General features: G+C 41.2%; 1 protein-coding gene across 1 annotated transcript in view; it reads right to left on the minus strand.

The window, feature by feature from the left end:
* Positions 1 to 9,525, minus strand: part of tafa4b (TAFA chemokine like family member 4b) — a 94,204-nt gene extending 84,679 nt beyond the window's left edge. The window contains exon 1 of the mRNA XM_017710535.2: positions 9,198 to 9,525. The gene's annotated coding sequence lies outside the window, so the exon portion shown is untranslated. The remainder of the gene's footprint in view (positions 1 to 9,197) is intronic.
* Positions 9,526 to 20,963: the final 11,438 nt, after the last annotated feature.

Consider the following 20,963-nt stretch of genomic DNA (forward strand, 5'->3'; position numbering starts at 1 on the left):
TTGGTTTATAAGATCAGATAAGCAGTATCATGTGCAGGGGTAACAAAACACTGGGTGACAATGTTATAAGTCTTAATGTGTTCACTCTGTGCTACATTTCACACCCTTCACCTTCTGCACTTCTGCACTTTGCACCATACACTAACACACCTGACTCAGGTACAGAATGTCTTGATTAACAGATGATTAATTAATTCAGTGACAAGTTCAAGCTTGCATGTTAGAACAGGGAAAGCATTAAACTGCAGTGTGTGGTCCTGTAGTACTGGAACCAGAGAATCTGATCTACACTCTACACCCTACGCCCTATGTTCTACACTCTACACCCTACACCCTATGTTCTACACTCTAACACCCTACGCCCTATGTTCTACACTCTACACCCTACGCCCTATGTTCTACACTCTACACCCTACACTCTATGTTCTACACTCTACACCCTACGCCCTATGTTCTACACTCTACACCCTACGCCCTATGTTCTACACTCTAACACCCTACGCTCTATGTTCTACACTCTACACCCTACGCCCTATGTTCTACACTCTACACCCTACACTCTATGTTCTACACTCTACACCCTACGCCCTATGTTCTACACTCTACACCCTACGCCCTATGTTCTACACTCTACACCCTACGCCCTATGTTCTACACTCTACACCCTACGCTCTATGTTCTACACTCTACACCCTACGCCCTATGTTCTACACTCTACACCCTACGCCCTATGTTCTACACTCTACACCCTACGCCCTATGTTCTACACTCTACACCCTACGCCCTATGTTCTACACTCTACACCCTACGCCCTATGTTCTACACTTTACACCCTACGCCCTATGTTCTACACTCTACACCCTACGCTCTATGTTCTACACTCTACACCCTACGCCCTATGTTCTACACTCTACACCCTACGCCCTATGTTCTACACTTTACACCCTACGCCCTATGTTCTACACTCTACACCCTACACTCTATGTTCTACACTCTACACCCTACGCCCTATGTTCTACACTCTACACCCTACGCCCTATGTTCTACACTCTAACACCCTACGCCCTATGTTCTACACTCTACACCCTACGCCCTATGTTCTACACTCTACACCCTACACTCTATGTTCTACACTCTACACCCTACGCCCTATGTTCTACACTCTACACCCTACGCCCTATGTTCTACACTCTACACCCTACACTCTATGTTCTACACTCTACACCCTACGCCCTATGTTCTACACTCTACACCCTACGCCCTATGTTCTACACTCTACACCCTACGCCCTATGTTCTACACTCTACACCCTACGCCCTATGTTCTACACTTTACACCCTACGCCCTATGTTCTACACTCTACACCCTACACTCTATGTTCTACACTCTACACCCTATGCCCTATGTTCTACACTCTACACCCTACGCCCTATGTTCTACACTTTACACCCTACGCCCTATGTTCTACACTCTACACCCTACACTCTATGTTCTACACTCTACACCCTACGCCCTATGTTCTACACTCTACACCCTACGCCCTATGTTCTACACTCTACACCCTACGCCCTATGTTCTACACTCTACACCCTACGCCCTATGTTCTACACTCTACACCCTACACTCTATGTTCTACACTCTACACACTACACTCTATGTTCTACACTCTACACCCTACACTCTATGGTCTACACTTTACACCCTACACCCTATGGCCTACACTTTACACCTTACACCGTACACTTTACATCCTACACCCTATGGCCTAAACATTACACCTTACACTGTACACTTTACATCCTACACCCTATGGCCTACACTTTATACCTTACATCCTATACTTTATACCCTACACCCTATGGCTTACACTTTACACCTTACACCCTACACTTTACACTCTACACCCTATGGCCTAAACATTACACCTTACACCCTACACTTTACACCCTACACCCTATGGCCTACACTTTACATCCTACACCCTAAGGCCTACACGTATGTCCTACACCCTAGCGCTATGATCCACACTCTATACCTTTCATTATCTACTTTACACCCCATATTTTGTACCCAACACCCTAATCTAATGCCCTTTTTAGGTTACAAGTGAACATAGAAACATAAGCTTTGTTAAACTGCATAAGTTAAAGCTACCATAACTACAATATGTAGATTTAAATTTAGCAATATTTTTATAAAACTGGTTTCTGGCTAATTCTAAAGCATCAGCCTCTAAAGAAAATGTCAAAAAGCTTTGGATGACCTCATTTTTATTTACTCTTCCATATTGACTAAATAATATTGGAAAATAGTAGTTTTCTAAAAAATTTAATCTAGTACAAAATTTATAAATGCGCCTTTCTAAGTCGATTCTTTGGGCATGATAACATTCATCACAAGAATCAAAATGCTTTTATGCACTACTGTCCTATATCCAACACATTACATTATATGCCCTACAGGCTGTACCCCACATCATGTCCTGCATTCTACACTTTGTGCCCTTTACCCTAAACTATTTACCCTACACCCTATGCCCTTTACCCTAAACTCTACAACCTACACCTTTTACCCTGCAGTCTTTATACTCTTTTTCCTACAATCTTTACTCTACATTATTTACTCTACACCCTACACCCTACACATTATGTCCTACACCTTACAACCTACATACTTTACCCTGCAGTCTTTACTCTACCCCTATGCCCTACACCCTACAACTTACACCCTTTACACTACAGTCTTTATAATTCTTTTCCCTACAGTCTTTACACTCTTTACCCTACACCCTATGTCCTATATCCAACACCCTTTACCCTAGACTCTTTACCCTACAACCTTTTACCCTACACCCTTTTACCCTACACCCTCTAACCTACACACTTTACATTCTTTAGCCCACATCCTATGCCATACACCCTACAACCTACACTATTTACCCCACACCCTTTACCCTACAGTCTTTACTTTTTCCCTACAACCTACACCTTACATCAATGCCATAAAACCTCAGTACCTTATACCCTCAACATATAACCAGTGCCCTTTACTATACATCCTACAATGTACACACTTCACCACTCAGATGAACACAGTGTGTGTGAGTCACTGCATGGTGAGAGTGTGTGTGTGTGTGTGTGTGTGTGTGTGTGTGTGTGTGTGTGTGTGTGTGTGTGTGTGTGTGTGTGTGTGTATGTGTGTGTGTGTGTGTGTGTGTGTGTTTGGAACAACAAGAACTATAGATCTACTCTCACTAATTTGTACATTTGCCAGCTAACAGCAGAGAGACAAGAACTACTTTTGTCTTTCTCGCACTGTCTCTTACACACACACACGCACGCACACACGCGCGAGTACACACGCACTTGCACACGCGCCCACGCACATGCACACGCACACACACAGTTTTATTGCGATTGCTTTCATTTTAAAATAAATGAGTACTTAATTTGCACCTGAATAAAATATATTTCACCCACACAGTTATTTGCTAAAAGTAAGGAAACTTAAAGTAGAGGAGGCTTGACCAGTTTGCATTGCAGTCCCTGTAGTCACTGAATAATAAGCCTTAGTATGTAATAAGCCTGGGATTTTAAGGGGTTAAAGAACACTAACTATCTGTGTCTGACTAGTCCTGTTTAAGAATGTGAACAAGATATTGTATAGTATATTTTAAATGTGGATCTAATGGTTATTTTTTGTCTGTTCCAACTTATCAACTTATTTCATCAGGAAAAAATAAATCATACTTATCATATACAGTGAAGATGTATTTGTGATAAAGAGCATAACAGGGCATCATGTAAAGAGCATGACTTTAAGTCAGTTCAATGTATGTTTTTGTTTTTTCTCACAGAAATATATCTGCAATGATGTGTAGTCCAGAACTAAGTTTAATCCTTGCCTAACCCAATCCTGAACTGTAAAGGATTACTGTAATTTCTACAATGCATTGCATTCAACCCTAACTAGCTATCTAAAAGCCTGCTTCCTTACCTAGCCCAATCGTTTTAAACACAAAAGAATTGGAATTCAACTGAGACTGTGGACTTTTTCATTTCATTGTATGTATTTATTTATTTATTTATTTATTTATTTATTTATTTATTTTATACATCCTACAGCCTACACCCTTTAACCTACACTCTTTACCCTATACCCTCCAACCTACGCTCTTTGCCTGACACATTACTCTACACCCTATGCCCTACAACCTACACCCTTTACCTTACACCATTGAATTGTGATCATATGTATCACTGCTGTCAGAACAAAACCTTGTATCTCCATTGTTGTGGTTTTTCAGTTTTTGACATAATCTGAAAACACTTGTTGCCCTTTACATTGTGTGTAAATTTCACGATGAATGCACCACAAGAAAAAGCTCAAAATGACTTGGAAAAAATTCTGGTTCCATTGACTTACATTAAGAGTAAAGTAGGTTTTTCCTTCTCTTGTAAACCTGTCATTTTGAATATATATATATATATATATATATATATATATATATATATATATATATATATATATATATAGAATACAATGATTTACAAATCCTTTTCAATCTATATACAATTGAATACACTACAAAGACAAGATATTTAATGTTCAAACAGATAAACTTTATAGTTTTTTGCAAATATTCAATCATTTTGAATTTGATTCCTGCAACACGTTTCAAAGAAGTTGGGACAGGGGCAACAAAATACTGGGAAAGTTGAGGAATGCTAAAAAAACACCTGTTTGGAACATTCCACAGGTGAACAGGTTAATTAGAAACAGGTGAGTGTCATGATTGGGTATAAAGGGAGCATCACTGAAAGGCTCAGTCATACACAAGCAAGGATGGGGTGAGTTTCACCACTTTATGAACAACATTGTTGAGAACAACATTTCTCAACATGCAATTGCAAGGAATTTAGGGATTTTATCATCTACAGTCCATAATATCATCAAAAGATTCAGAGAATCTGGAGAAATCTCTGCAAGTAAGCAGCAAGGCAGAAAACCAACATTGAATGCCCGTGACCTTTGATCCCTCAGGCGGCACTGCATTAAAAACCGACATCATTCTGTAACGAATATTCCCACATGGGCTCAGGAACACTTCAGAAAACCACTGTCAGTGAACACAGTTCGTCGCTCCATCTACAAGTGCAAGTTAAAACTCAAAGCAAAAGCCACATATCAACACCACCCAGAAATGCCGACCGCTTCTCTGGGCCCAAGCTCATCTGAGATGGACTGACGCAGAGTGGAAAAGTGTCCTGTGGTCTGACGAGTCCACATTTCAAATTGGTTTTGGAAATCATGGACGTCGTGTCCTCCGGGCCAAAGAGGAAAAGGACTGTCTGGATTGTTTTCAGCGCAAAGTTCAAAAGCCGGCATCTCTGATGGTGTGGGGGTGTGTTAGTGCCCATGGCATGGATAACTTGTACATCTGTGAAGGCCCCATTAATGCTGAAAGGTACATACAGGTTTTGGAGCAACATCTGCTGCTATCCAAGCAGCGCCTTTTTCAGGAACGTCCTGCTTATTTCAGCAAGACAATGCCAAGCCACATTCTGCACGTGTTACGACAGCGTGGCATCGTAGTAAAAGAGTGCAGGTACTAGACCGGCCTGCCTGCAGTCCAGACCTTTGTATTCTGTTTTTATCTATGTTTTACACAACGTCCCAACTTCATTGGAATTGGGGTTGTATATATATAAAATGGTAACTATACAGGAGAAGGAAAAAGTATATGTTACTTTTAATGTAAGTCAGTGGAATCAGACTTTTCTCCAAGTCATTTTGAGAAGTTTCTTTTGGTCTATTCATTGTGAAATTTACACACAATGTAAAGGGCAACAAGTATTTTCAAATTATGTCAAAAACTGAAAAATATAAAATATGTGTGTGTATACATATATATATATATATATATATATATATATATACATACATATATAGACACATTTATGCACACACACACACACACACACACACACACACATATATATCTATATATATACACACACACACACACATTCATTCATTGCAGTCTTAACAGGCCTATCAAATGGCTAAGTATCAGATTTGTTACCTCAGAAAAGAGCTTTATTAATAAAAAATATTGTTAGCAATCCATTTCCAATCTCTGCGACTAGAAGACTGCATTTTGCTTCCATTTGTTCAGGCCACAGAAGCACTTATATCAGCCCACACAATAAATAAATAAATGAGCTTCTTTTTTGCCATAGACATGTAACCTGAATACAAACGTCTTTGCTCTACTTTTCTCCAAAGCAACACAATCCAATAAGTGGGCTCGCTCCGTCAGACTGTTCCGTGCGGGTTAACGCTAATACACTTGTTTTCAGCATCGGCTCGCTGGTGGGCTCTTTCCATCTGTCTGCTTTTTAATGCCATTCAGACACTCCTCTCAGTCAGATCAGCCAGGAAGCGATGTGTTGGGAGAGTTTCCGAAGCCGACACTCGGCCTGTCAATCAGGAACGTCTCACTGAATGAGGGAATGAGTAAATGGAGGGAAAAAGGCCTGTGTGGAATAAAGCCATTCTGACTGCTGCTCAGACAAAGGAGGGATTGGACTCTATTAAACAGCACAAGGAGAAGAAAGAAAGAATGAGGAGAGAGAGGCAGGGAAAGAGAGAAAGAGAGAGAGAGAGCAAGAGAGAGAGAGAGAGAGAGAGAAAGTGAATGCAACAGAGAGAGAAGACCAGGAAAAATAGGAAGAAAACACAGAAGGGAGGGACAGAAAAGACAGAAATCTGAAATATAGTTTTGGCTTAGGAGTGAGAAGACAGAGAGAGAGAGAGAAAGAGAGAGAGAGAGAGAGAGAGAGAGAGAGAGAGAGAGAGAGAGAGAGAGAGAGCGAGAGCGAGAGAAAGAAATAAACTGGAAGAAAAGAGGGGAAGTGAGAAAGGGCATTCAAGGAGAAAAAATGACACCATGAGAGAGAGAGAGAGAGAGAGATTAAAAGCAGAGATGATGAGGCTGACAGTATTCTGCCCTCTGCTGTGATCCACAATCTCTCCCTCGCTCTCTAAAGGAGAACACATCCACCTCAATGACCTACAGCAACCTCTTACCCTCTCCTCCTCTCTCTTGCTCCATCTGCACCCCCTCCCTTCACGTCCTTTCATCATCCCCTCTCATCCTCACTCACACACTCAGAGAAGAGAAGAGAAGAGAAGAGAAGAGAAGAGAAGAGAAGAGAAGAGAAGAGAAGAGGAGAGAAGAGAACAGTAAGTGAAAAAAACAGAAAAGAAGGCAAGAGATGAAATAAAGAGAACTGAAAGGAAGAGATGAGAAGAAAGGAGAAAAAACATGAAAGAAGAGAAGAGAAGAGAAAATGAAAGAAGAAGAGGAATGAGATGAAAATATAGAAGAGAAGAAAACAAGAGAGGAGAAGAGAAGTGCAACAACATAAAAACAGAAAAGAAACAAAAGGAGAAAAGAGAGAGACAAACAGAGAAACAGATACAGAGATAGAGAGAGAGAGAGAGAGAGAGAGAGAGAGAGAGAGAGAGAGAGAGACAGGCAGAGGATACAGAGAAAGAGAGAGACAGAGAGAGAGACAGAGATACAGAGACAGAGAGAGAGACAGACAGACAGAGATACAGAGAGAGAGACAGACAGAGAGACAGAAAGAGAGAGATAGACAGAGACAGACAGAGAGACAGAGAGAGAGAGAGAGAGATAGAGAGACAGAGAGAGAGAGAGAGACAGACAGAGACAGAGAGAGACAGACAGAGAGAGACAGAAAGAGAGAGAGACAGACAGACAGAGACAGAGAGACAGAGAGACAGAGAGACAGAGAGAGAGAGAGAGAGAGAGAGAGACAGAGAGACCTGAGGGGAGAGACACCTTCCATTGCTTTGTTAATTGTTTGTTAATTGCAATTCACATAAATTAAACCACCTAAATCTGAAATATTCTGCTTTACTTCTATTTGTTTATTTTGTCATTCACTATGATTATCGTTATTACCATAAAGCATTAATTTCACTACTTTGGTGACGTTAGTCGTGGCATGCCCTGTCAATAAAGCTCTGGGAAGCTCAAGCTGAATCTTAGGGGTGGGGGTGTAATAGGAGAGAGGGAAGGAGAGGGAAAGGTCAGTAATGTTGGGTTGCAGTTTGTCTTTTAATGTGATGGTCAGTGAGAAATAAATCCTCAAATCTCCAGTCTCACCATACGGGGGTCTATAAGGGTGTCATGGCAAAGAAAGGGGGGATTCTGTCTCCCCTCACTGCTGAGTGAAGAGGAGAGGGGTGGGGTTTGATTAATGTGGGCGGAGCCAAATAACAATTACAATATGATATGGGCAGGATCTGGTTACTGCACCACGAACACACAGCAGGGCATTTAGAGGGGGAGAGAGAGAGAGAGAGAGAGAGAGAGAGAGAGAGAGAGAGAGAGCAAGAGAGAGAGAGAGAGAGATAGAGATGGGCAGACAGATGGAGAGAGGGTACAAATTGAGAGAAATGGAGACAGAAGGGAAGAGAGAAAGAGAGGGAAGGAGAAAGGGACAGAGAGAGAGAACAACACAGAGAAAAGGGGGGTGAGAAAAGATGAACATGAGGGAACAAGAAGGAGAATGGAGAGAAAAGGGGAGGAAAAGAGAGAGACAGAGAGGGATAATAGGAAACAACTTAATAGAATGAGAAAGGCAGAAAGAGAGAGAGAGAGAGAGAGAGAGAGAAAGACAGAGAGAGAGATCAACACGAGGGAAATTAGTTAAGGGGGATGAATCTCTCTCTCTCTCTCTCTCTCCTCTCTCTCTCTCTCTCTCTCTCTGTCTCTCTCTCTTTCTCTCTCTCTCTCTCTCTCTCTCTCTCTGTCTCTCTCTCTGTCTCTCTCTCTCTTTCTCTCTCTCTCTCTCTCTCTCTCTCTCTCTCCTCCGCGCGGACCGATTACAGAAACGCGCCGGATCAGCGGATTGAGCTCCGCGCGCGCTGCAGTCGCTTTATAGCGGCTCTCACGGTCAGTCAGTCAATCAGTCGCGTCCCTTCACTCTGCCCGGCCAGAGCGCGCGCGCCTTCCTAAGTCTAACCGAGCCTCGTCTGTCTTTACCCGGAGCTCCGCGCGCCCGCTGCTTCTCAAAGTTTCCCGCCACTGCGCCCGAGACACACGCGCCAGCAGCCAGCGCGCGGAGTAAACAAGAAAACGATACAATTATAAAGAGTCTTACCCGTGTTTACTGCACCATCCGCCCACTGTCCACTCTGTCCACTCCGAGCTGCTGTCCAGACTGAGGCTGTGTGTCACTCTGCACACCTCCTCCTCTCTCTCTTCATCCCTTGCTCCGTCTCTCAGCGTCCGTCTCGCGCGGCACGGAGGCGGCGGCGCGAGCACTTCAGGCGCTGCCGCTTTCACTCAATTTACGATCAGAGCAGTACTCAGTCTTCACTCAGTCTAAGTCCTCACACAGTCCAGAGTCCACACACAGTCCACACACAGTCCTCATTCAGTTCTCATACAGTCCACACAGTCCTCAGTCCTCACACAGTCCACACACAGTCCACACACAGTCCTCATTCGGTCCACACACAGTCCTCAGTCCTCACACAATCCACACACAGTCCACACACAGTCCACAGTCCACACACAGTCCTCAGTCCTCACACAATCCACACACAGTCCACACACAGTCCACAGTCCACACACAGTCCTCAGTCCTCACACAATCCACACACAGTCCACACACAGTCCACAGTCCACACACAGTCATCGGTCCTCACACAGTCCACACACAGTCCTCATTCGGTCCACAGTCCACACACACACTCATCAGTCCACACACAGTCCACACAGTCATCAGTCCTCATTCAGTCCTCAGCGCTGCGCAGTAAAATCCACCAAAAAACCCGCCAAACACCCTTGGAAGGACCCGCGCGCTCCTCAACACTCCTTAACGGTCGCTCACTCTGGCCGCGCGCCCCCCCTCCCGCGGTTCCCGCCGTCCGGTGTGAGTGATGCGGGTCTGATTCGGTCTCCGCTCCGCCCTCGCGCTCCTCCCAGAGCCGCCGGGATCGATTTTGACAACGGAATCGCAAGTTCGCGCTCGCTCATTCCGCGCACGTGCTGCGCGGCCCCCAGCACACCACCTCACCAACACACACACACACACACACACCTCCGCGCACTTCAATGTTTTTTTTTTTTGGAACTACCCTCGCGAGCCGAGGTCAGTTCTCGCGCACCAAAGTGTGTTTAGTCGGTTTTAACGTCTAAATCGTTTTAACGTTTTAACCATTAAACCGTTAAACTGAATGACGTTTTCCTTTTGACTCGTTCAGCTGTTTAACCGTTTTTAACGTTTAATAGCACCTAATTTTTACAGCTTGACCTTTTTATTTACTGCTTTAACGTCTTTTGATGTTTGATGTTTAAACAACGTTTTAAATGACCATTTTTTTCTCTCTCTCTCTATTTTATCCGTGAACGTCTCTATATTGAAGCTGAATTTAGTCTCATCTCTCTCAGGCTTTCACTCCACACTGCTACATTTCATGCTACATTTCTATCACGTCAGAAAAGATGACAGCTTATCGATAACCAATCACCTCCCCGATGACTTCTGAACGGCGCTCCATCACTCATATCGACTCCGGATCGCTAAAACAGCTCAAGTTTGGCAGCTTTGTCCAATCACACGCTTTTAATCCCGGCCGTTCAGACTGAAACCGAGTGAGGGGGATTTTGTCAAGTTCATCTTTCATTCTTCTCATTCTTCTCGATAAAGCATGATTTACTGCGCAGAGCAGAACTGAGATGGTCTCATGTGACGGGATTAATGAGATTAGCGCGTTTTCTGAATGACTGTTTGAAAATAAAGTGCAATGCTGCAGATTAAGGCCTTCAGCACTTCATCCCACTTCTTCAGTCCTGCACAAACGTCCAGCCCATTTGAACTCCCCTTTCAAAGTACTGCTTTTGCATTCAATATTCCAAACGCTATTTATTTTCACCACTGAACACTGACTCGTCTTCTGTCCAGACATTTAGGCACGCCTTATAAAATATTAACAAACAACCTTGTGATGCTCCCCAAGACGTTCACTACTTATCTCTGAGACAAAAAAAAAAAAGAAAATGCTGGCCAACTGCACATTTCATCCGGAATGTATCAGGTCATATCGCATTCATGCGGTGCAATGCACAAAAAGAAGCCCATTTAGAGCCAAGAGATGGACAGACAAGAAGACAAGCAGTGACCATAGATCTATTTGCTTGAAAAGATCAAACACATGCAATTGTTTTTACACAGTGTAAGGCCAATTATCATTTCAGCACCATGGACAGCCATTCATTACAGCTCCATCCGAAGTTAAGGGCGTTTTTAACACCCTGGACTGTTGTTTATTGGAGCTCCAGCCGTAGTTAATGGCATTTCAGCACCGTGGACAGCACCCCGGGCGCCTACAACGGTTTTCAACCGACGCTGGTGGCGTTTCAGCACCATGGACAGCGACACCGACGTTTACTCTGGCCCCCGCCGTAGTTAGTGGCATTTCAGCACCATGGACAGCACCCATGCCATTTACCATCGCTTCTATTGTGATCGGTGGCGTTTCAGCACCTCGGACAGCGACCATTCATTCTGCTGGAATAACCAGTCAATGATTCACATCAACAAAATAGTAGATGTTTAGACTTAAGGTCAGGAGTCTGGTTGTCTTAAAAATGTTGTGTCTATTAAAATATTAACTCTAACACAGGGCTAGATTATGCTGGATCAGTACTACACTGGGAGGAATTAAGTGAAGAAGTTGTAGCATAAAAAAAAAAAAAAACAATAATCTTTTTTTACAATAATCCAACTGTAAGTGAACATAAAACAATTTAAACTTCCTATGCAAAGGACGATAAGTTAAAACAACACAAATGCTAAATTTTTTTCATGGTGTAAAACAAACAAACACAGTCTTCTCAACAATAATTCTGAGAAATGTTTTTTGTTGTTGTTTGTATCACCCTTACCTTTCATTTTGCACTGTTTACTTTGTGGACACAAAGACCTGTAACGTAATAACACAGGCAACTGGGGTTTAATCCAAACTGCAGCAAAACTGCTAGAAGTGTTACAATTTTGTGCCAAAGAGGCATAAAAGACCTGAAATTGCTGGATAATTGGAGGAAAAAGGCAGGAAGCTTTGTTTGGCCTGGTGAAGATCCCACTTCCCTGTTTTTTGCTGAAGAGCATTATGGAAATGTCTAGTCATAACCTGAGCAAGACTTTTACCAACTCAATCAATATTTCCACATTTATACGGAGACGGAACGTTTTCTTTTGAGAGAACACCACAGGACAAGGACTGTATGATGATTTATTTCTGTTTGGTGTCCAGCAATGTTTTCTTTTCTTAGATTAAGGGCATCGATAGACACAGGATATCAGACATTATATATAAAGAGGAATGGAGAACAAGGGAAGGGGGGGGGGTGAGGAAGAAAACCCTAAATGAGCTAAAAATGGGGGAAATAGTAGGGCCAACTGTATTTATCCAAATATAGAATGTGGTGAGAACAGTAAATGAGTGGATGAGTGAGAGAGTGAGTGTATGAGTGAGCAAGTGAATGAATGGATGGATGAATAAGTGAGCAAATTAATGAGTGACAGAATGAATTGATAAACAGTAAGTGAAAGAGTGAGTGAATGAGTGAGAAAATGAATGAGCGAAGAAGTGAACAAATGAACAAGTGAGTCTGAGAGTAAGTGACTGAATAATGAATGAGTGAATGAATGTTTAAAAACTGAGCACATAAATAAGAAAGCAAATAAAAGCATGAAGTGATGAAGTACTGAGAGTGAGTGAATGAGTGTATGAATCATTATATAGTAAGTGAATGAGAAATGAGTGAGAAAATGAATGAGAGACTGAGTGAGTGAGTGAGTGAGTGAGTGAATGAATGGTTAGAAACAGTAAATAAGTGAGCAAATAAAATAATGAATTATTGAGAAAATGAATGAATGAATGGATGGACCAATGAGTGAATAAAGAGTATGTGGATGAGTGGCTAAGTGAGAAAATGTCACTAGAGTGAATGAATAGTTTGTATGTGACTGAATAAATGAATGAATGAATGAATGAATAAATAATGAGTGAATTAATTATTAAAAAGTGAGTAAATGAGTAAGTGAATAAAAGAATGAATGAATGAATGAATGAATGAATGAATGAATGAATGAATGGTTAAATATGTGGATGAGTGGCTAAGTGTGAAAATAAAAGTGAATGAATGAACAATTGAGTTGCTATGTGACTGACTGACTGAATGAATGAATGAATGAATGAATGAATGAATGAATGAATACAGAAGTTGTAAATAAGTAATGAGAGTGACAATGACTGAGAGCACATGAACAGAGTCAGTGAATGAGTGAGTTAGAGAGAGCAAATGAATGAGTGAATGGGTAAATGAGTGCGTGAGGTTTCTGACTGATGTTATAAAGAAATACAGAAAGAAGAAATTGCAAACTGATGTTGCTGCAGCTTTTATAGCTTTTACAGCACCAGGGTTTTGTTTTCACCAGTAAAATGTAGGTAACAATAACTGGAACTGCAGCGCTGTGAACAGCACGTGAGACTTCACGCAGCAAACAGCACTGGTGCGTTACAAAGCTGTGAAAATAACGCTGGATGTGACGCATGACGGACAGTCAGACTGCATGCTTCTGCTGTTGCTGCTGTGGATGATGAACCAACACTTCAACACTCAGAATGTGCTACTTACATATTTTTGCATATGTATGATGAACATATGCGCTGAAAACATGCAGGGTGTGTTTATATACTGCGGCTGTCCCAGAAACCCAAAACATGTATCTGTCAAATAGTGATTTAAAGAAAGAAGCAAAAATGTTTCATTTTAGTCATTTTGGAGTATTTCTGTTGCTCCATTCATCATGAAATTTATACATCTACGTATACATATGATGTACAAAAATAGAGTAAAAAAGGAAGATAGGTTTGTTTTTTGCTTTCTTTTTTTTTGGGACAGTGGAAATATATCAAATATACTGGTCATTGTCATCTGACTCTTTCACTCCTATCAAATTCCCTCGTTCAAACATCTTGCTAAATTTGACAAACTTCAGCTTTTCTACAACATTATTTATTAAAAAACATTCCAAAACACCAAAACACATCTCCCGTCAGGTTTAATAAAGGGGCCACTCTTGTTAATCATTAAGAACTGTGGTGTTTAGGGAGTCGATACATAATAAGGGATGATAAGTTTAATAAAGATGATTTCCCATCTCCTTTTGCCTATGGATGGTCAGATTTCTACTGCTGGGCTTCATTAAAGTTATAGAAAAGACACCAAAACCCCCATCAGTTCAAATTCTTTCACAAAGCACAGTTTTCCCACACGGTCCATATTTCATACAGACCTATTTCACGTTGCACTGATTTATTATGACTATTGCCAAGTCCTTGGAGCAAAACAAACATTCTTTCAGCCTCAGCTGAATCTGCTCGGAGGACGCAGGGCCGAACCGAATGAGAAATTAGCACGGCTGAGGAGGGCAGCGTTGACTGAGAGGCCGAAGTTCTGCCTAACCATATGCGGTATTGTACTGCCATCTAGTGGACAAGGAGTGTCAGTGACAGAAAGGCATGGGAGAGTTTTGAGGTCACACAGATTAATGACGGTGGCAAAAGCCCTTAGGCATGGAGTTTAACCTCATATATAGCATTGCATGTAATGTGATACTGAATAAGCCTGAGAGGAGAACAAATTTAATTCACAAGTTTATGAGATCATGAATCTGAACAGGATTAAAGGGGAATTTCACAGATTTTTCTGAACTGCTGTGTAATTCAGACACTGAGATCTGTTCAAAGTCATTCCGGGTGGTTTGATTTGAAATGGTTTATTGTAAAGAAATGGACTGACTCGGATTTCTTTACAGTGGTGGTGATAGGAACCAGGGGTCATCATGTCTACAACACAAATATAGCCATTTTATTTACTATCCAAAACCACCAGTGAACCTACACGTTTTAATTATGTTGATCACGGCAAAATAGCAGGAAATAAAGTTTTACTGGAGACTAATTTTTGTTGCATGCGCAACCCTGACATGAATAGATTTTTAAAAAATGTTTTATTTAACAAAAAACTAGGTCTCGGTCATCAGGCGGTGCATTCATCACCGTTTAATGTAATACATTCCTATGATGGAGCTTTTAGAGGCATTAAACTCTTCAGACGTCTGGTTCCTATCACCACCACTGTGAACAGTTCTAACTCCAAGTTTCTCTAGAACAGAGCGTTTCACACCAAACCGCTCTGACTTATGCAGAAATACTGGAAAATCTTGGAATTCTGCTTGAAATTAATTCATAAATCTGACCTAAACTGTCACTTAACTTGTGTTGGTGATGAAACTGTGATGTTAAAATGACAAGCACTAATGATTTGTTTATTCGTTTAAATTAACAGTTGGCTCAAATATGAGTAAAAAAAGACAGATTTCCTTTTTCAAAATAACTTCATTTCAAGTTCCAAAACACAAAAACAAATCTGCAAAAACACTGACAAGAACATACAAATTACATTCCTCAATTCCTGTACAAAGCAAACACTGATCAAACCCGTTAAAACTGCAGATGTAGTGCATCAGAACCAGAGCAGCACCTGTTTAGTGTTTAGTTATATTTAGCATGCACGGTAGAGTCCGTTTGCAGAAAAGTTAAGACCGTTTACAGCTTTTTTTCTGGTGTGTGAGAAAATGGAGTGACTTGATTCCAAAGTACTAGTTGTACTAAACCAATAAATACGAACCTAAAACAGAAACAAACACAAAAGAGATGCAGGACTGTGCTAAAGCCAAAGACCAGCAGTCATTTATTTCATTTCCAGATGCACAGGGGACTTTTTGGGATATATTTCCAAGGAGATTAGATACCAGATAATCCACTTGAATCAGGATGGAGAAAGTCAAATGAAAATGAGTGAAAAAAACCGGAGTTAACTACGGAGCCCCGGAGGGGACGGAGGGAAAAAAAAACACCGCTTAGCGCTGTTTCTGCTCCCGAGACAAGCTGCGGTGTTAGAGATCAGCACACAATCACAGGAAGAAATGATCGGCGTCGACTTTTCAACAAACTCAATTTAAACATACACAGAAACATTCCTGTGGGATGAGGTCAAGCAGTGAGAAGTTTAATAGCGCTATGGATTAGATGTAGATATATTAATGTGAGGCTGTTGAAACGCTGATCATTTCTTCCTGTAATTGTGTGATGGTCCTTAACACCGCCATTTGCCCGGGAGCAGAAACACAGCGTTTGCTGTGAAGATGTGCTGCAGTTTCCTCATAAACCCCCAAAATCAAACTCAGACCCGATGAGCGTCTCTGTTCATCTCACCAATCTAACTCATGAAAACGCGTCAGACAGTCTCAGGGAGCTCTGATCAAAACACAAACAACGTGCGTTCAGTTAAAAATAAAATATGATCATGGTTAAAATAAAATGAGGGAACAAATTAGAAAATCATGATCACAAAAAAAATAAAAACGCACAAAGTAAAGAAAACGTGCGCACATTTAAAAGAAAACAAGGGAACAATTTAAGAAATCGTGGCCACAAATAAAAGCAAACGTGTGTATGAACTGCAAAAATGACCTCCGTCCCCTCCGGGGCTCCGTAGTTAACAAAGCTGGTGAAAAATTAGACACTATGAAAATGGGGCTCCTAACAACGACCTGGAAGACCTGTTAGACACTAAAACTCCCACCATCAGATAAACAGCACTTAAAGCTTTCATCTCTGAGAGGAGAAAATCAAACTGCTTCAGATCTGAAAACATCCACAGGTGTTTCTGTCCATCCTCCCACTGTGAGAAGACCACTCAGTGCTGTGGGTCTGAAAGGATGTGTAGCTGTCAAATAGATCTTATTGAGAGAAGGAGACAGACACATCAAACAAAGAAGCTGAACAGTGGACTGACCACCCCAGAGTCCTCAACATCCCTGAATGGGTTTGGACGGTGAGAAGCAGAAAATGCAACCAACATCCAGGACTGAACTTTGGAGGTTTGGAAAAACATCCCCGGAGATTTCTTGGAAGAAATGACAGTGAGTCTCTTGTAAAGAATGGAAGCTGGAATAAAGTTTAAACTTAGTCGTTGGTGAAACTTCTATGTCATTTTCTAATAAACAGGTTTTCTATGTCTCTCTGGACACTGTAAAGTCACTAAACTTGAACATAATGCTCGTTTTGAATAGAAATTAAATGACGGGTGGTCTCTGACTTTTGCACAGCATGTTGTCAGAATGTAATCTATGCTTATTACATTGCAGTATGTCTCATCAGTCATGATTAGACAGTATACATACATAAAGTGTATGCCCATACAATAACACTTCTGAAGTTTCAATAAATACATCTATGATTTATCCTTTCACCCCTAAAATGCATTCACGCCTGCATATGTCCAAAGCTGTGCAGACAAACTAATTAGTGAATCCAGCTACTTTAAGGTCACCCTGCTGACACAGGTGTTCAACTGCACACACAGCTTTTATAATCTTCATTAAAAAGCACTGACCAACACAATAGGACACTCTCTAGCAGACATACATGTGCCTAAGGTCACCAAGGCCAATGCATCAGCTAGAGGGGTGTAAAGCCCCCCAGCACTGGGCTGTGGAGCAGTGGAACTATGTTCTCTGGAATGATGGAGCTCAAATACCTCTGGGATGAGTTGGAGTGATTCAGAACTGAACATCCAACACCAGCACCTGACCTCACTAATGCTATAGTGACTGAATGCAATCAAATCCTTAGAGCAATGTTCCAGCATCTGTAAAGTCTTCTAGTAGAAGCTGTTACTGCAGCAAAGACAGACAAACTACCTATTAATACCCTTGATTTCAGAAGAAACATGGAAACCTTTGGACATGTAGTGTTAATGGCAGTTCATCTCACTAGTGTTATAAAACAAACAAAAATTTGCATTAATCTTTCATCTTAAACATATTTACATTCTTATGTGCTATTAAAACAAAGGAGTGTTGCCCTCACCACATCTTTCCACAACCAAGAAATGTCCGAGCAGTCAGCTAGCATTCATTAAACTTGCTTCAAGCAATAAAAAATACAGTATATTGTGTTGGGAACCACATTTTTCCTTTTACGCATGGCATTTTTTTTTGGGAACACTGCTTCTGGCTTTACTTCTCTTTATTGCTCTCTAAGTAACAACAGCATCACTCTGCTGTTAGCTAGCTATCGCTTCAATAAGTATAGGCAGAAACAGTACTGGTACTTTTACCTATCAAGTGTGGTGCTGCTGGCAAAAACAAGCAAAACTTCAAAATAAACTGCTTTTTGTTTGTTGGCCATTTTTTCTGTGTAAATACAGGGTGGTCATTGCTCATAACATAGCCTGTTGACCTGCTTTGAGTTGACCTCTTTTTAAGAGTGCAGGGTGCAAAAACCAGCATGCAACCAAACTGAAAAAGAGAGAAAAAAGCACCTCAGTGGGAAAATGAGTGTAAAAGATACACTTCAATGACAGAAGATTCAGATTAGTAGATCGTTGTCAGTGCAGTGTTGTAAATTGCAGTTTTTCGTTTATTCTTCGTTACTGCAATATCACCCTTTTCAATGCTGATATCAGGGAAGATTGCCATATGGAAATAATCAAGCAGAGTAGACAGGCACCGAAATGTCAGTGACTGAAGGTTTTTATCTGAAAATGGTCCAAAAATGGTCAGATTAAATAGGCCCAAGTGTGTCAAAACCAAAAAGTTACAAAAACGTATTCACTCCATAGCGTTCAAACAGTTCGAGAAGCAGAAGATCAAGAGTGAAAATCTCAGCTGTGTGGAACTGCTTTTCGGTGTCTATGGCATTAGACAAGCTATTTAAAGTATACGCTCAGGTAAAGTATCAAGCGGAGACACACCACCCAAGAACACATCTGATTACACTTGGAAACACGACGTCAAGCTTGATACGCAGAATACAGCAAAACATCAGAGGCAGAAAATCTGTGCTAGTACGCCAATGTCATTTGTAGCCACAGAAAAAGGCAGTGCAAAAAATGTGAAGTATAACAAACAGTGATGGAATTCATTGTTTTGGATGAACCTTGAACGTTCTCTACTGGACTCTCTTGTCAGGGGCGCGGTAGCTTATTTTTGATCAATTCTGTAAGCTTTTGTTAGTTATTTTGTTTGTTTTTTCAGTTTTGTTTTTCTATACCACAGTTTTTTTTTTATTTTATGCAGCCCAAGTGCTCAGTAAAGTTACTGAGGCTTTGGGGAAGATGGACTAGGATGGTAAATGACTGGGCTTATTATTAATTATAAATTCTAGGGGTTGTGTATTTGTAAATCACCTTAATCTGTGCGCTGCTACGCCCCAACATGCAAACATCAGCAAATTAACATTAATATACAAACACAAGGAACATATTCAGGCATGCCTTAGTTTGCTGCAAAGAATAATGCATCATATCGAGACACCATTGTATTATATCGAATCTAGTACTGAATTTGTGTATCATTACACCCTTAATACTTTTAATGCACTCAAGGTCTAGAGCTCTGTAGTACCAATTCTTCTGACACCTAACCATTCAAGCTAAAATATCAAAACTGGTCTCAGATCAGCTTATACAAAGCAAACTGTAGCAACATCCCTTAATGAACTAGATAAAGTCAAGCCCGCAGTCCCATGGCACGCAACCCAAAACTGCACGCCGTCACAGCAGGAGTGACTCACTAGAACCATCCAATGACCCGCTGTGGCATCGCTTCCGCTTTAAAACTGCTCAAGTTCACATCATACAATAAAAGGCTAGTCAGTACCTCATCACAAAGGCAAAAGGACAGCGCGTTATCCCTCATTATCTCCATGGAGACTTTACTGCTAATGCTAAAATGTTCTAAGATCTAAAAATAGGCAGGCTGACACTAAATAAACCCGCATGTGAAGGTCAGTGCTGTAAGTTATAGGAATGCAAAAATGAATTGATGCATCATGACACATCGGTCTCAAGGTGCTGATTCAACTGCACTGATTTTGGAATATCTAAATTCATCATACGCTAGTCTAAAATAAAAATGTGTGCTTCTTTGCCTAAATAAAAGTCTATTTTTTAAATGTGAAATGTTTTTGTCTATTTTCCATGATGCAAAAAGTCTGTTCAGTCATATTTGCATATTCAGAGTAGTTTTAAAAACAGCTATACAAAATAATCAGAGGCTAAGATTTCATAATCAACTGTTGTAATCAAAAGAATAAGAATTTAAGTGAGGTCCGATTTTCAGCCCTAATAAGCTATACTGATTTTGAACTATGCTTTTAACTAGGGCTATGTTCACACAGCAGGTAAACGTGGCCTAAATCTGATTTTCTCACCATGTCAGATTTTTTATTTGACTGTTCACATCATCTTTTAAATGTGATCTGTATGCAACATCATCAGCTGCTTCTAAACTGACCTGCAAATGTAGAAGATTAACGCTTCACGTTGCTTCACACGGCTCAGCCAGAGGTAAACAATCACAACTGCCAACCAACGTCAGTTGCTCCCAGAGGATGAGCTTCATCTTCGCCAGCATCACAGGAGCCATCATCAAGCTTCATTGACTGACCGCCGGGCTCTTCACCCAGAATGTGTTCAAGCTCACTGTAAAAGGGCACGGTCACTTCTTTGGTTCGTGTTCTTGGATTCTTTAACTTCACTTTCAGACTTTTAACTGTTCTTTGATGCTGCAGCCTTGCTCTCCTACGGCTGTGTTCAGCCATTTCTTTCTAAATCTCTTTGAACACAGAGGCCTAAATGTTTCTGAGTCTCAGCAGCGCGAAATTATGACGAATGTGGAGCTGGATTGACGTAAAAGGTGCATGAATTCCGATCTGGCTGCTGACAGCTACGAATCGGATGTCAGTACCACGGTAACACTTTATTTGGACGGTCTACTGTA

Source organism: Pygocentrus nattereri, chromosome 21 (assembly GCF_015220715.1).
Source record: "Pygocentrus nattereri isolate fPygNat1 chromosome 21, fPygNat1.pri, whole genome shotgun sequence".
In the NCBI taxonomy this organism is placed as follows: Eukaryota; Metazoa; Chordata; class Actinopteri; order Characiformes; family Serrasalmidae; genus Pygocentrus; species Pygocentrus nattereri.